The sequence below is a fragment of the Zingiber officinale genome, chromosome 10A (genome assembly GCF_018446385.1).
Source record: "Zingiber officinale cultivar Zhangliang chromosome 10A, Zo_v1.1, whole genome shotgun sequence".
NCBI lineage: Eukaryota > Viridiplantae > Streptophyta > Magnoliopsida > Zingiberales > Zingiberaceae > Zingiber > Zingiber officinale.
Window position 1 is genome coordinate 35856098 of NC_056004.1, and position 18692 is coordinate 35874789.

Genomic DNA, 18692 nt, shown 5'->3' on the forward strand with positions numbered 1-18692 from the left:
TAAAGATACCAATCCAAAGTATCAATCAACACATCAATCATGATTAGATAATTTCTAGACAAAAGTCCAACCAAGATTCCTTGGTTGGAATATATGAGTAAGATCTAGGAGTCAAATACACATGAATTATGTAATGACCTTCCCCATACTCAATTTATGTCTCTTCAACCTACTTATTCAAGGGATGCATAGTACATTTTGAATAAATTGGTTGTTCCTAGCATCTCACCCCATTTCTAGCAAACAAAAACAATTTGTTAAACCTTATCGTTTGTGTGAGATGTCCCCAAATTGCCCAAATCAGTTTCCCAATTACTCTTGTCATTTTAATAGTCCTTATTGATCATGGTGAAGTTCTAATGACCTAAGGAGCCAAACACATTCCCAACTCCCTCCTTAAATGACTAAATTCATTCTCCGGAAGGGGTTTTGTGAAGATATCGGCTAGGTTTGACTTTGACTCAACATATGTGAGCACAATGTCTCCCCTAGCTACGTGATCTCTTATGAAGTGATGACGCACTTCAATGTGTTTGGTCCTCGAATGATGGACTGGATTTTTAGTTAGGTTGATTGTGCTAATGTTGTCGCATAGCACTTGTACACCCTTATAAGAGAGTCCATAATCCTCTAGGGTGTGTATCATCCACAACAACTGTGATACACTCTCTCCCATGGCAATATATTCAGCCTCGGTCGTGGAGAGAGCAACACAATGTTGCTTCCGACTTGACCAACTAACTAAACATGAACCTAAAAATTGGCAACCCCCACTCGTACTTTTCCGATCCAATTTGCACCAGATAATCGGAGTCGGTATAACCTATCAAGTCAAATGATTCAGTACGAGGGTACCAAAGACCTACTCTAATTGTGCCTTTAAGGTATCTCAGAATTCTCTTAACTGCAATTAAGTGAGATTCCTTGGCACAGACTTGATACCTAGCGCACATGCCCACAGCAAAGAGTATGTCCGGTCGACTAGCTGTGAGATATAGAAGACTACCAATCATGCTTCTATATTGCGTTAGATCAACTGATTTTCCACTCTCATCATTGTCAAGACGAGTGCTCGTCGCCATAGGAGTGGATACTTCCTTAGAATCACTCATTTTGAATTTCTTAAGCATCTCTTGAGTGTATTTTGCTTGATGGACATAAATGTCATCTCTAGTTTGTTTGATTTCTAGTCCAAGGAAGAATGTCAATTCTCCCACAAGACTCATTTCAAACTCACTTTCCATGTGAGTGATAAATTCATTTAAATAGCCCTTGTTATTTGAGCCACAAATTATGTCATCGACATATACTTGGGCTACAAAAATATTTTCACCATCTCGACGAAGAAATAGTGTTGGGTCTATTTGACCCCTTACAAAACCCTTTTCTAATAGATAAGTCGACAACCTTTCGTACCAAGCTCGAGGTGCTTGTTTTAGCCCATAAAGAGCTTTCTTGAGCTTGAACACGTGGTTTGGAGCTTCGGTATTCACAAACCCCGGTGGTTGTTCAACGTAGACTTCTTCTTTAATGAAACCATTTAAGAAGGCCGATTTAACGTCCATTTGATAGAGCTTGAAACCTCTATGTGCAGCAAAAGCTAGCATTGAACGAATGGACTCCAATCGTGCCACAGGAGCATAGGTCTCATCATAATCGAGGCCTTCAACTTGACTATAGCCCTTGGCTACTAGTCTTGCCTTGTTTCTTACTACCTCTCCCTTTTGGTTTAACTTATTTTTGAAGACCCATTTAGTTCCAATAACGGTGGTCTTCTTAGGTCTAGGAACCAAGTCCCACACTTGGCTTCTTTCAAATTGACCTAACTCATCTTGCATAGCTATGACCCAATCAGGATCATGCAATGCCTCATCAACTAGTTTAGGTTCGATTTCTGAGATCAAAGCAACCTCATTCGACTCATTTCTGAAGAATGATCTAGTCCTAACCCCTTGTTGGATGTCTCCCACAATCTGGTCTTGTGGATGACTAGAGACTATCCTAGATTGCCTTGGAGTTGGCGGTGCCTCATGAGTGGTCTCACTCGGCACAGGCAAGAGATCAGATTGAGCCCTTTCTTGCCTTTGCTCATCATCTTCAGAGTCAACTTCGACTCTTCCAATGTTTTGATCATTCAAACTTAGATTTCTAAGTTCGAATTGAATTTCTCCTACATCCCTTGATTGATCATTTGATTTAGGATTTCTTCAAATGCTACGTCTGAGGACTCTTCAATCAATTTAGTCCTCTCATTGTAGACTCGATAAGCTTTGCTGGTAAGAGAGTACCCGACCAGTATCCCTTGATCAGCCTTAGCCGTGAACTTCCCAAGATGGTCCTTGGTGTTTAAGATAAACACTTTACAACCAAACACCCTAAGATGTTTAATTGTAGGCGGTTTCCCAAACCAAAGTTCATGGGGAGTCTTTCCTAAAACCTATGTATTAAAACTCGATTTTGCACATAGCAAGCTGTATTCACACTTGACCCATAAGTAGTTCGGTAGTGAGTACTCATGAAGCATGCTTCATGCAACCTCTTGTAGGACTCGGTTCTTTCTCTCCACAACCTCATTTTTTTGTGGGGTCCTTGGAGTAGAGAACTCATGCCTATATCCCTTTTCTTGACAAAACTCTAAAACCTATGATTTTGAAATTCCCACCATGATCACTTCTAATGGTTTTAATTGTTGTCGATTTTCATTTTCAGTTCTTCTACAAAAGGAAATAAAATATCTATAGTTTGGTCCTTATGTTTCAAGAAGAAAGTCCATGTGTATCTAGTAAAATCATCAACGATTATCAAACAATATCTACTTCCATTCAATGATATTACACTACTGCAATCAAATAGGTCCATGTGCAATAAATCTAAAGCAGAGATGTACTTACATTGCTTTTACCTTTATGGACAGCTTTTGTTTGCTTACCCTTTTGACATGCATCACATAGTTTGGTCTTGTGGAACTTGATGCTTGGTAAGCCTCGCACTAATCCTTGGTTGGCCAACTTCCAGATGTTCTTCATGTTTACATGTGCCAATCTTCTATGCCATAACCAAGACTCTTCTTCTTTCGACATGAAACACTTAATCAAAGCATTAGTAGCACTTTTAAATGATACTTGATAAATATTGTCAACCCTTGTGCCTACTAGTACCGTGTCAAGTGTGTCAATGTGTTTAACCAAACATTGACTTGAATGAAATTCAATTGTGTAACCCGTATCACACAATTGACTGACACTTAGGAGATTAAAAGTCATCCCCTTGACTAGAAGGACATTCTTGATATGAAGACATTCGGATATATGAATGTCTCCAATTCCTACAACCTTAAGGCTACCATTATTACCAAAAGACACATTACCTCTACTTTTGTTTTGAATGGTAGTAAACAGTGATTTGTTCCCAGTCATGTGCTTGGAGCATCCACTATCAACAAACCAAGTTGATAGATGCTCCCCCTCGACCAATGCCTACAATACACGAAAAATAGAGGTTTTAGGTACCCAAATCTTGGGACCTAATGCTTCTACAACGAAAGACCTAGGAACCCATGCCTTGGTCATACCTTTCCTAGTTCCATGAACTCTAGAAACATGTGATCTACTATTTTGAGTTCTAGACATTAGAGAAATGAAACTCGACTCCTTGGGTTGATACCCTAACTCGGCTTTGTTGTAAACTGCCCTTTGGGCATTTAGAATCATGTCTAGAGTCTTAGAGCTAGTTGAGAATTTCTCAAGCATTTTCTTGAGTTTCTCAACCTCACCCTTTAAGGCCTTGTTCTCATCCTCAAGGACTTCTAGATGTAGGTCATCGACCTCATCTTCCCTAAGTGTCCTTAATGGTTTTACTTCTTCTTTCAACAATTTATTTTCTGTTTTTGACTTTTTAAGCAATGTAGATAAGTGAGTGATAGTTTTATAACACTTTTCTATATGAGAAGAGGTTACCTCTTCATCATCCGAAGATGATGAAGCCGTGGTTGAAGCGCTTGAGTCATCACTCTCGGATTCTGACTCTTCCCTTGCCATGAGTGCCAATTGCCGAGTGCTCTTTTCCATCTTCTCTTCTTCCTCCGATGAGCTTGATGAGGACTCATCCCAAGTGGCCTTGAGAGCCTTCTTCTTCTTGGCTCTTTCCTCCTTCCTTTTGGCTCGTTCCTCCTTCCTCTTTAGTTTCGGACACTCGCTCCGAATGTGTCCTTTCTTGCTACACTCATAACATGTAACATTAGATTTATCAAAATTTTGATCATTAGTTTTACCTTTTCCTTTGTATCTTCGGCCTCTTCTCATAATCCTTCTTACGAAGTTCGCCATCTCGCTTGATGATGATCCACTTTCATCATCGGATTCAGAAGAAGAGGTGGATGAGGAAATCTCCTTTTCTTTCTTCTTTTCCTTCTTCCTTCTTCCATCCTTGCTCTTTGGTCCTGCAAATAAAGCAATACCCTTCTCTTTTTGACCTTTGTTAGCAAGCTCATGAAGTTCCATTTCACAGAAAAATTCATCTAGTTTAACAATGGAAAGATCCTTGGATACCTTGTAGGCATCTACCATGGATGACCACAAGGCATTCCTAGGAAAAGATTTAAGAGCGTACCTTACTAGGTCACGGTTTTCTACCCGTTCATCCACGGAGTGGAGACCATTGATGATCTCCTTGAATCTCCCATGAAGTTCACTCACCGTTTCATTGTCCTTCATGGTTAGATTTTGGAGCTGATTCAAGAATAGGTCCCTCTTGGCAATCCGAGAATCTCGAGTTCCCTCTTGGAGCTCGATGAGTTTGTTCCATAGGTCTCTTGCACTTGAGAACGGACCTACCTTGACGAGTTGGTCCTTGGCGATTCCACATTGCAAGGTGACCATAGCCTTGGCATCGGCTTGTGCTTTGCGGAGTTGTTCGGTAGACCACTTTGACGACTCGAGTTCCTTACCTTCTTCATCCTTTGGTGGTGTGAAACCTTCCTTGACTGAGAACCACATGGCTATGTCGGTTTTGAGGTAGTACTCCATGCGGCCCTTCCAATATTGAAAATCTGCTCCTTCGAAGTAAGGTGGACGGTTGGTGCTAAATCCCTCCTTCATGGCCATTGTTTTGCTCTTTGGGTTGTTAAGCCGAAATGAAGAGCACCAGGCTCTGATACCACTTGTTGGGACCTTAGATGGCTAGAGGGGGGTGAATAGCCTCTTTGAAAAACACTAAACACAAATTTCTTCAAGAACTTTGTTAGCACAGCGGAATTAGAAAACTAAAACAAGAAAGCACAGCACACTAACTCAGAGATTTACGAGGTTCGGGGATAACTTGCCCCTACTCCTCGGCGTGTCCGTAAGGTGGACGAATCCTCTTGATCTTTCGGTAGATCACACCCCGGAAGCTATCCGGCTAAAGGATTCTCCTTCTCGGTGGAGTAACCTCTCCACAAAGTCTTTAACAGCAGTAAGAAATTAAGCACAAGACTTACAGTAGTGGCTCAAGTGAAATGATCAAAGGAAGCTCACAGCCACAATCAGCGAAGAACAAGCACACTGCTTCAATCTTCCAGAGAGTTTTTTCACCACAGTGTTTTTCACAGCAAGAGCACAAAAAGCATTGTCACGAGAGCTTCTCCTCTCCACCTTCATATGCCTCTCTGCTCTGTAACGGATCTCTGCCAAACCTGCAGCAAATCCCTGCAAATCCCTGCAACCGTCCACGACGTCGCCAATCACGCTTCTTCCTTGTCTGATTGTCTCAGCTCCCACCAATGGCATCCTCGTTTCCACTGGTACCTCTGAGCTTGAACCTATCAGCACAAGTCAAGCTGATTTCGACCAAACGGCTGCCAAGCGAGACGTTGCTACCAAAACTGGTTTGTCCGCAATGAGACACAACAAAAGCTTTTTCGTCGCCTTCTACTAATGATCCTTAATTTGAATTCACCCAACATCAAGTAATCTGTAACCAGAAAGCTTGCAGATGGTTAGAAACGAAATAGGTAAAAGCAATTGCGAATCGAAACAATAAGAGAAAGCGCATGCAAAACAAGCCATTGTGGATCGGTCAGACCGATCCACGTATGTCTTGATCGGTCGGTGACCGATCACCGATCGGTGCTCGATCGGTCCCAAGACCGATCCACCCTTCACGCGAATCGGCACGATCGGTGCGGACCGATCGGGACTCGATCGGTCCGTAAAACCGATCGGATTCACTCGCCATCGAGGATCATTTGATCGGTCCCGGACGATCGATATCCGATGTGCTCGAGTGTTATTTGATCGGTCCCGGACCGATCAAGTATACACTCGATCGGTTCGATCTCGAGTTTTACGATCGGTCCGGACCGATCGGTATACACTCGATGTGCTCGAGTTTTGCACGATCGATGCGGATCGATCGAACCGGATCGATCTCTGAACCGATCGGTGATCATGCCCTGGATCGGTCTGCACCGATCGGTCCGGATCGGGACCGATCCAAAGCTGTGAGTCTCGAGTCAAGCTTCCAAGCTTGCTGCCCTCACCCCTGACGGTCCAGAGAGCGTGCTACCGATCCCTCTCCGACCATACATGCCAAGCTTCCACACTTCGACTTCCCAATTGCCTGGTTTCACTCACCAGGACTTTCCAATTGCCTGGCTTCACTCACCAGGACTTTCCAAATGCCTAACATCCCAGTTAGGACTTTCCCACTGCCTGGCTTCACTCACCAGGACTTTCCAACTGCCTAACATCCCAGTTAGGACTTTCCCACTGCCTGGCTTCACTCACCAGGACTTTCCCGTGCCAAGCTCCTCGCTTGGACTTTTCCCAATCAGGTCAATCAGGTTAACCAAGTCAACCTTGATTAGTAATTAATCTGAGTTAATTTAATATCTGATTCAAACTTAAATCAGTGTCAACATCAAAACAACATCCAGGTCAGACTGTATCAACAGAAGAAACAGCGAAGAAACTAGCCGTTGCGTCACAACGGCTAGAACCCTGATCGGTCTATGGACCGATCAGGCAACATCCTGATCGGTCTGCAGACCGATCAGGGAAGAAGCCTTCGCTTCTGTTCCGTCCCTGATCGGTCCATGGACCGATCAGGGAACCTCCTGATCGGTCCACAGACCGATCAGGGAACCTCCTGATCGGTCTACGGACCGATCAGGCTTCTCTTCTCCCGAATTCTTTGCACCTCCTGATCGTTGTCTGATCGGTCTCCAGACCGATCAGATAACCTACAGTAGGCTACTGGATGGTTACTGATCGGTCTGGTGACCGATCAGGCTATCCAGTGTATTATTTGATCGGTCTGCAGACCGATCCAAACTCCCCAGCCCTAAACCTCAGGCTTCTACACCAACATCCGGTCAACCTTGACCTGTTGGTTCATCATTCCTAGCATCTGGTCACTCCCTTGACCTGCTAGAATTCTCCGCCAAGTGTCCGGTCAATCCCTTTGACCTACTTGGACTTTCCTCAACACCAGATGTCCGATCATCCCTGATCCATCTGGATTTCCCTTGCCCGGCTTCACTCACCAGGACTTCCACACTGCCTAACATCCCAGTTAGGACTTTCTCACTGCCTGGCTTCACTCACCAGGACTTTCACATTGCCTAACATCCCAATTAGGACTTTCTCATTCACCTAGCTTCACTCACTAGGATTTTCACCTGGCTTCACTCACCAGGATTTTCCCGAATGCCTGGCTTCACTCACCAGGACTTTCACCTTCACCTAGCTTCACTCACTAGGATTTTCACCTGGATTCACTCACCAGGATTTCCCGACTACCTGGCTTCACTCACCAGGACTTTCCACACTGCCTAACATCCCAGTTAGGACTTTTCCGTGCCAAGTCTCCATACTTGGACTTTTCCAGTGCCAAGTCTCCATACTTGGACTTTTCCCGTGCCAAGTCTCCATACTTGGACTTTTCGCGTGCCAAGCTCCCTGCTTGGACTTTTTTAGTGCCAAGCTCCCTGCTTGGACTTTTCCGTTGCCAAGTCTCCATACTTGGACTTTTTCCCGAATCAGGTCAACCAGGTCAACCTTGACCTTAGGTTGCACCAACAATCTCCCAAACATCTATTCTTGTCCCATAGCAAGAATACAACTCTTCCACGAGTGTCAAACATCAACATGCAACTCAACTAGGTCAACATTGACCTAAGGTTGCACCAACAATCTTCCTAAGTCAAACATCAAAATACAACTCGAGTCAGGTCAACTCGAGTCAGGTCAACCAGGTCAACCTTGACCTAAGGTTGCACCAACAGTAAAAGGGTCGAACCAAGCGCGCGAGTATCGAAGGCCCCGTACCGTCTGGACGGAGGGAAATTATCCGAGCCAAAGTGCTCGACGAAGCAGATCCTGAGCCGTTCGGCTAAGCGTACGTTCTCCAAGCTGGGTGAAAGGTGCGCTAAATATAAATTTATATACTTTTTGGTTGCCTATGTACTTGCGATGCAGGAAGCAAAAAGATGAAAACATATTAAGTATTCTCCGCTGAACGGCTTACCGTTCAGCAGGGGCATATGGATTATCCGAGCCAAGCGCCCGAATAGCGAAGGCCCCTTAGCTGATTAGATTCGCAAGCGAATGACCCGTGCTGTTCGGCAGGGCATAAAAACTGTTCAATCCCGAGATAAGTTATGAAGGCCAAGGTCGCTCGACCTGGTAAGGAGTTAGCCTTAAAGGCCGTCTAGCTCAGACGTTAAACCGTAGAGCCGCGCCGACCGGCTATAAACATCCGTGCCGACGAGCTCCGTCGTTAAAGATCGAGAGCCGCGCCGTCCGGCTATAAACATCCGTGCCGACGGGCCCCGTCGTTAAAGATCGAGAGACGAGCCGGCGTCTATAAATAATCCGAGCGGGCGAACCGACGAGCTCCGTCGTTAAAGATCGAGAGCCGCGCCGTCCGGCTATAAACATCCGTGCCGACGGGCCCCGTCGTTAAACATCGAGAGACGAGCCGGCGTCTATAAATAATCCGAGCGGGCGAACCGACGAGCCCCGTCGTTAAAGATCGAGAGACGAGCCGGCGTCTATAAACCCTCCGAGCGGAAGACCGACGAGCTCCGTCGTTAAAGATCGAGAGACGAGCCGGCGTCTATAAATAATCCGAGCGGGCGAATCGACGAGCTCCGTCGTTAAAGATCGAGAGCCGCGCCGACCGGCTATAAATATCCGCGCCGACGAGCTCCGTCGTTAAAGATCGAGAGACGAGCCGGCGTCTATAAATAATCCGAGCGGGCGAACCGACGAGCTCCGTCGTTAAAGATCGAGAGACGAGCCGGCGTCTATAAATAATCCGAGCGGGCGAACCGACGAGCCCCGTCGTTAAAGATCGAGAGACGAGCCGGCGTCTATAAACCCTCCGAGCGGAAGACCGACGAGCTCCGTCGTTAAAGATCGAGAGACGAGCCGGCGTCTATAAATAATCCGAGCGGGCGAATCGACGAGCTCCGTCGTTAAAGATCGAGAGCCGCGCCGACCGGCTATAAATATCCGCGCCGACGAGCTCCGTCGTTAAAGATCGAGAGACGAGCCGACTAATCCGAGCGGGCGAACCGACGAGCTCCGTCGTTAAAGATCGAGAGCGCGCCGTCCGGCTATAAACATCGACGAGCCCCGTCGTTAAAGATCGAGAGCCGCGTCGCTATAAATAATCAGCGCCGACGAGTCCGTCGTTAAAGATCGAGAGCGGCGCCTATAAACCCTCCGGGCGGAAGACCGACGAGCTCCGTCGTTAAAGATCGAGGAGCCGGCGTCTATAAATAATCCGGGCGGGCGAACGACGAGCCTCGTCGTTAAAGATCGAGAGCCGACTGGCTATAAATATCCGCGCCGACGAGCTCCGTCGTTAAAGATCGAGAGACGAGCCGGCGTCTATAATTAATTTGAGCGGGCGAATCGACGAGCTCCGTCGTTAAAGATCGAGAGCCGCGCCGACCAGCTATAAATATCTGCGCCGACGAGCTCCGTCGTTAAAGATCGAGAGACGAGCTGGCGTCTATAAATAATCCGAGCGGGCGAATCGACGAGCTCCGTCGTTAAAGATCGAGAGCTGCGCCGACCGGCTATAAATATCCGCGCCGACGAGCTCCGTCGTTAAAGATCGAGAGACGAACCGACGTCTATAAATAATCCGAGCGGACGAACCGACGAGCTCCGTCGTTAAAGATCGAGAGTCGCGCCGTCCGGCTATAAATATCCGTGTCGTCGAGCTCCGACGTTAAACATCGAGAGACGCGTCGGCATCTATAAATAATCCGAGCGGAATATCGTCGACACTGCAATTATCTGTATTCTCAGCCGATATTGTTAGACCGACGCTAAGTTCCGCTCAGACTCGAGGTATAAAAGGTTCTGATCGGCTTATAACGAGCGAGTCTTGCTAGCAACACAGAATGATATTCGGCCGAACGGAAGGGCTGGGGAAAACACTTGCAAGAATGCACCTCGAATGCCAAAGGGGTGATAGCGGACGAGCAGACAGCACAAGTATTAGCAAGTGGACAGTGCAAAAAGATAGAGTACACGAAAGGAAAGCATTTCATTAAAATTAAAACCTTAGGCCGAGTGGCCTAAGTACAAAAAGACTCATGTTCAGCCGAGCGGCGGAATTACAAGAATTACTCGATGTAGTCGTAGAGGTCCCTCGGAATGTTGCTCAGGAGCTCCACCTGATCGCCGGCCGGAATATTGGTGGACTCCGGAAGAAGGCCCTTCGACTTCAGATAGGTCATAGTGGCCGTAATGGCCAAGTCGAAAGCCGAGTACATCCGCTCGCAAATTTTCTCCGAGAACTCGGGCGATCGGATGTGGCTTTGTCGGAGAGCGGCAACTCGGCTCGGCTCGGCATCCTGGTATTCTTTGAAGGTCGCCTGGGAGCTTGTGAGGGCCTCATTCAGACGTTCAATCTTCTCCGCATCGGCCGAACGGCCTGCCTTCTCCCGGTCGAGCTGCTCCGTCAGCTCCTTTATCTTCAACTCCAGGCCCCGGGCCTCCACGTTTTTCTTCTCCAGATCGGAGATGGCTGTGTTCTTCCGAGTGGTGGCCAGAGTTATCTTTGTGTCAAGCGACTTGACTTGTCGCTCGGACTCGGCTAGGGCGTGGGCCTGGTCAGCTGTTTTCTTCTGCTCAGCAGCCAGCAAAGTTTGAGCTTTCTTCAGCTCTTTTTGCAGCTCGGAGTAGGAAGGGCCTTGGGAGCCGCTCGGACCGCCTGCCGCCTTCAATTGCCTTATCTCCTCGTCCGCCATAGCCAGGCGACTAGAAACTGCTATCTCTTCCACCCATCTCTGAATCAAGAAGGCGCAGTTGTTAAAAGCCAGGCGGAAATATTCAGACAAAACTTCAAAAAAAAAAAAAAAAAAAAAAAACTTACCCCCGTAGCCGCTTGCATGTGGCTGTTGGCTAAGTTCTGGAGAGGGATCATTGCTACTCGCGCCCGAGCGTCGGCCCACATCTCGGAGAGGGGCCCTTTCAAAGTAATGGTGTGCTGGGGCACGGTGGGCCGGTCGGCTTCTGGTAGCAACTCTTCAGTTGGAAAATGAAGAGTAACTCGTATTGTGCGGTCGTGACCAGGGATCGCCCGACCGGGATCAGAAGCTGGCGCAGAAAATCGCGAATGGATGGTCGAACGTTGGATTGAACGGCGAGCAGGGGGAGAGTGTCGACCGGAGTGGCCTCGACCGGAGTAGTCAGCTCGTCACAGTCAGAAGGCGTCCGGTCGGACGAGATGGTCTCGGGCACAGGCGCCTTGCCTTTAGCAGCCACGGCGGCCCGGTTGGAGGGTTGGACCGCGGAGGTAGCCGAGCGCAGCGGAGTCTCCACCCGGCGCCTCTTTTGCAGTGGCTGTTCCTCCTCCCGAACGGATCCTTCCTCGGGGGTCGTTGGTTCCCTGGAGGGGGTAGCTCCGCTGGCCGCCTGCTGTTGAGAGGCCGGAGCGGCCGATTCAGCCTGGGTGCCACTCTCTCCTTCGTGAGAACCGACCGGCTGAATACCCAGCGCCTCCATTTCTCTTTAGAACGCCGGCCATCACCGAGTCCATGACGATGTCAGCTGCATGAAAAGAAGAAGAAATCAGTTAGCAATTAAAGCAAATGCCCAAGCAAAATTCTTACCGAAGCCGGTCGGAAGTGGGGTCCGTATAGGACTCAGCCCGAAAATGTACATCACTCCCTCATGAAGAAGTTTGTTGATGTCAAGCCGCAGACCGGCTAGTACATTTGCGGCGTGAAGATAATCCGGTCGGGTCTTGAATTTCTTCAACTCGGGAGTAGGAGGCAGACTGACCTGCCACTGGGTCGGAAAGTTTGGCTGACTAGGCATGCGGATGTAGAAATAATAGTCCTTCCAATGTTTATTGGAAGTAGGTAGTTTATTGAAGAAGACCAGACCGGGCCGAGCTTGGAACATAAAGGTGCTCGGCTCGGCTTGCTTAGGATAATAGAAATAAAAGAAGACCTCCGGTCGGAGGGGAATGTTGTGAATCTTAAACAAAACGACAACACCGCAGAGGAGACGGAAGGTATTTGGTACTAAACTTCCGAGCGGCACGCCAAAATAATTACAGACGTCTGCTATAAAAGGATGCACGGGGAATCGCAGACCGGCGGTAAATTGGTCGCGAAAGACACAGAAACCGCCGCGTGGCGGTCTGTGTGGCCGAGCGGCGGGACCAGCTAGGCGAACTTCGATATCCTCGGGGATTTCGAAATTGTCAGCCAAAATATCAAAATCCCGTTGTTCGAAACGGGACCGCATGGTAGTATATCATGGGCCTAGGGATTGTTCTTCGGGATGAGAGGAACTGGCCATGATCCGGATAGAAGAAATCAAAAAAGGAAGTTCCAAAGACGAAGAAATGGAATTTCAAAGACGGGAGCTAGGGGAAGAAATGCGAATTAGATACCGGAAAGGAAGGAGGAAAGATCTAAAACCTTACTGAGGAAAGATGGATCGAGGAAAGGCGCCGGAGAGCGTCAAGGGGCAGAAACCAGATCGCCGGAGCTCCAAAGTGCAGAGAGCAACAGTAGAGGTAACTGAGGCGTGCGAAGGTGAGAAGGAAACGAAGGATTTATAGAGTGAGGGCCGGACGGCCTCCACCATCGGATCCAGGTCACGAGAATCGAAGCATGCATCTAGCCATTTATTTCGAATTGCTTCGATCACATCAAAATATCATGCCACCGCCTCCGTACCATGATGGCATTGCTCCACGTGGCAGTCAATCATTCGGAGCATTTAATGAAGGTATGATCAACCTTGATGTCGAAGATTGGCGCAGAACGCGAGGAGATCCGGTGAAGGCCATCACTGATTCATTCAAGGATATCTCTGCTGCTGACCGGGCGGAGAGTATTAGCATGGAGGAGTCGTTCGGCTAGACTCACAGTCCAGTCAGTCGGACTATTCGCCTCCTTCGACTAGACTTGAAGGGGAGGCAAGTGATCCGGTAGTAAGAGCGGGCCCCCCCTCTTGCAAAGTCAACGCCAAGTGGAAGTCACCGGAGTAGCCGCCCATCCGGGGAGAGTGTGGTCCGACCGGACGGATGACCGTAGACGGCCGGTCCGACCGGACTGCCGGCCGGCCAATGGAATCGAATACCCGGATGGGTCCGGCCGGCTCGCACTTATGGTTGGAAGGCACCCTGTCAAATCGGGGTTCCGACGCTCAGTTAAAAAGGTCATGGACCGAGCTGACCTTTTGACCGACCACAGTCATAAAGCACCCCTGTTTATTAGTCTCCACAAAGCACAAGTAAACCACTGCGGATCTCCGGTTGGATGTTGAGGGAGCTGTCCGCTCGGACGACAAGTTTGGAGCAAGGGAAAAGACCCGAGGATTTCTTCTCTGACAACGGGTAGGTTTCACGTGTGTGACATGCTCCAAATCTTGTGACAGGGGATTCTGCTGTCCCATCGAGGGCATGCTTTGACTGTAGCGATATGGGTCAGGTAAGCTTTCTGACAGCCGCATACCTAGGAAAGGACAGGTAAGCTTTCTGACAGCCGCATACCTAGGAAAGGACAGAGGACACGTATGCACCTCGGTACACGTGCCCAAACCCTTCACAGCTCTATATAAAGCACCTCAGGTTTCGCCGGAGGTAAGATTTTTTTCTACGTATTCTGAAACTTTGGGAGCCACCTTGTTCATCGCAATTTACCTGACTTGAGCGTCGGAAGGTTGCCGCCGGGAACCCCCTTCCCGGCTCGACTTCTGTGCAGGTTAACCGGAGCATCGCGCCACCAGTTGGAGATCTACATCAGCGAGCTAGAGAGCGCCACGTGCCCAGCGTCTGTTGACTTCTGGTTCGGACAGGATCAACAAGTATAATATTAAAATAAAATAATTTTTTTCATAGGGAAGCCCGTTACAGTAGTTTGTTGCTGGGATTCTCTAAAATTTTATCCAAATAATTAATTCTTGGTTTATAAGGGTGGCACTAGAAAATCTAAACAATTCGAATTTTCAAAGACCCAAATTAAATAATTTATATATTATTATATTACACACGCGTTGCGTGTGCACGATGACACTAGTAAAAATTAAAAAGGCATTCCTTATTATCATTTTTGTTAAAAGGGTATTTAAAAAAAATCAAAACAATATCCTATGATATTTTTTCCATTCTGAAAATATGTTTATTTTAGATATCTTGCCATACCTATTATAACATAAGTAAAATTGCTCAAACTTATTTAAATTAACAAGCACTATTATATTAAAATATTTTTATTCAGTTTAATTTAAATTATATAAACTCATAAAAAAAGGCCTTTAACTTCCACAATTATTGAGTTAAAGTCATAACTATAGCTTTAATTGCTCCATATATAATAATTTTGACCCAATTAAAAAGAAAAAATGATGTATAATAATATTGATCTTGTTTATTTTAATACCTCATAGCAATTATGATTATATTATGCGAATAGGTACTCGGACACCCCATACGATTGACCCTACATTCATTTATAGAGAGTTAAATCAGAAAATCAAGTAAATCATTGATAATTAGTATTTTTGATGTATTATTTTAGTTTTTATACTTAATATTTTTATACTCTCGTATGTTTAAATTCTTTTTTATATCATGCTTTATGAGCCGGATTTATTTTTGAGCTCTTTATAATTTTTTCCTAATTTTTTGTATTATTTTATGATTTTATAGGGAATTGAAGATGAACCATACACTAAGGCTTGAATCAAATCAAATGAACTCAGTGCTAAAGTTGAGGAGCTTGGTTTAATTTAAGCATGGTATAATTTGAGAAGAGTTGGTTCAATTGAAGGTTTGGTTCAATACAAATGAAGATGGTTCACTTCATCCAACTCAATTTGGATTCAAGAAATCTAATTCATTCAGGGGAAGAAGAACCCATTCTCCAAAGTCCAATTTCACTCTTTAATGAATCCACATCTTCTAATAAATTTGAATCTTATTTCACCTGTCCAAAATCCAGATCCATATCTTCTCTTTTCATTTAGATCAGAATCCTAACCGTCAATTCAATGGTTGTGAAAAGTACCCTAATGTTTAATCTCTTCCTCATCTCCTTCAGGAGGGAATCCACACCCGACGCCGACATCGACGCCACCTTCTGCCTCCTCCACCAACGGCCGGTGGTCGTTGTCCACGTTTCGTAATATCCCTTCTTCGGCAAGCTTGGATTTGGTTGTTTGTTGTGTTGCTTCGTTTCATTTGGTTGTTAGTTGATCTCCATATTTGATAGATCCAACGTTTCATGGCTAAGATGACATGTATTAAGTTTGAATTGTTTGACATTTGCTAAGTGTTATAGATAAATTTTCCCAAATACTACTTGATGCGTTGAATGAATTTATGTTTGAATGCTTGTAATTGATTCAGTTCCATGATTAGGATTTCATATAGTGAGTTTTGATTGGATGATACTGCAGTTCAATGGAATGTTTTCCTTAAATAGTTTGAGCATCCGTAATGATTAGAACTCAGCTCTTTCATTATCACATCTGTTTCACGTCAAAAAGTAAAAATCATTATATATTTTTCTATTATAAAAAAATTCTCTTAACAACTCTTCTGTACGGATTCCACATTAGTTTTTAAATTTGTTATTATTTTTATTTTTTAAAATAGAAATTGAAAAAAAAATTAATATTAAAAAAAAAATAAACGAAGCCACTCCTTCGTTAAAATCAAAGAGCTCCCTCCCACTATGGGAGGGAGTTCTTTCTTGAGATGACACGTCACAATGGGAGATGCCCTTAGACTTTAGTTTGATAAATTATTTAGTTAGTTGTTTGCATAGTTTGTTAGTGTTAGTGTTGAATCTATTTTGTTTATGCCCTTTGAATGTAATTAGGGTAGATTAGCTTAAATTATATTATATACTCTAGACTTATTAAATGTTTTGTTTCCTTTAGTATTTACTTGATGTTATTTTTAATTCCTGTGCAATCATAATTTAAGTTAAGCTATATGTCATTTATTTACATTGTCCTTCATTGATTAGATTTAGTTTCATGCTCGTTTTTTGATTTCATTTCTTAGTCTTAGCATTTAAATCCAAACTCTCCATTTAAACTTCAAAACCTCAAGCAATAAATCAATCCTAAGAATTATCATTTTACCATTATATTCGTGAAGATGACTCAAGTCATCCCTATGCTACATTAGCGTAGAGATGTTCAGTAACTTTAATTATAATTTGATACATCCGTAGTACAACGTACGAGTGCTCATATCAACCATCACATAGAAGGATAATTTTCTCAGTTTTACTGAGAACAATCCTTACTTCATTCTACAACTCTATTATACAGTGACTAACTCAGACTAATAGCAATTATGATTATAGGTTTTGTATGTGGTAGTTACTTACAACAATACTAAGAATGTTTTAAATATTAGTGGTAAAAGACGAATACGTTCGCCCCTAACGCCCCCGCCAACTCGTCCCAAGGTCAACACGGAGGAGGTAAATCATGGACGATAAGAATATTTTAAATATGAGAAATATGATGGTTGTTATCTTAATATTTTTTAAAAACCCGGTATTCTTTCTGATCTTTGAAAATGATAAGAAAGGGCATCGTTTTGATGAAATGATAATAAAGGGCACCGTTTTGATGAAAATGATAATAATTAAAGGACGACGTCCTTATAATAATTCCTTTCCCTATTTTTTTTCCCTTACAACAGTCATTAATTAGGAAATAAATCAATAATTTATTTTAAATTTTAAGTATTCGCGTCCAGTTTAAAATAATTAATTAATTATGCAACAAATTAAAATAATAATTCAAATGACTAATTGAATGTTGATATTATTTATCAGTATAAAATTTATTATTTGAATTAATTAATTTATTATTAAGTGAACTAATTTAATGATTTAATTAGTTAAAGGTATATATTAATTACTTAGCAAGTTTATTAAGTACTTTATTTCTTAATTAATAGCCTATATATTGAAATACACGTTCAATGCGGTTAATTTATTTTACTAAAATTATATAAAAAACTTTGTTGCAACTTTAGTATTCCTTATTTTTATTTTTTTGGATTATGAACTTTATAGGATACTTTTGACTAAAAAGTATTTATGTTAAATTAACCCTGCTTTAGTTCTTGGAATATTTTGAAGAACAAATATAATATCGAATAAATATTAAAGTATTATTCATTATTTAGTAAAATTACGTATACATTGCTTTATAAGTGTCTACATCTGGGAAAAATGATAAGTTTTATTTATTTATTTTTTTACTATTGAAGTGTTTAGACGGTCCCGGGACAACGGTGGTGCAATAGATTGCTAATGGATTTAAGGTTTAAGTTGATTCATTGCAGAGGATTTTACTTTTAGTGATAGATCTCTATGAGTAATTTTTGATTTACACGAGTGAGCAATAGAAAATTTTTATAGCATCAAATCGATTATTAGTCCGTTTGAAGTGTTAAATATCTATATTAAAAATAATAATAATAATAATAATTAAAATGGAAAGCCTAAAATTAGGAAACACTAAAAATTTTAACCATGTTTATATAGTTTTATTCCAACTTTTTTTTTATCGTTAATTGGTCTAATTGGTAGCATTTTAATTTTTCAAGTTATAGTAATGATTTGCTGGTAAGAAGATGGTGTGATAGTTAGACTTCTTAGTAATAATCTATATATCTAAATTTTGAAATTAAACTGTAGTATATTATAGAGAATTTTCTTTTTTAATAGATAATGGATCTGAGAATATCGACTAGGAGGATAAATCTTTATATGTATTTTCTTAATTTATTTAGATGGGCGATAAAATTTTTTTATAAAAGCAAACCAACCATTTTAAAATTAGATAGACACGAAAACTTAAATGCACGGAGCCAGCTACACAGGAGCCAGCTAGGGGAGAGTGACTCTTTGGCATCTGAAATATTTTTCATCGTGAAAACATTTGTGTGTAATATTTGCGTGCCAGATGTTTAAGTGTCATTTCAGATGGCAGCTAATTAAATTGGTCTGCTAAAATCTACCAAATGTTTTTTTAGTTGACCGATCCGTCCCATGACAGTTTTGTATCGATCAAAAACATAAATCCGAAAATACAACGACTCGTCGGTCTCCCTTTCACATTCCAGAATTATCTTCCTATTAGAATAAATTAATTTTACACTGAAAGGTAAATTGATTGAGTTCGGGCCATTAAATTTTGAAT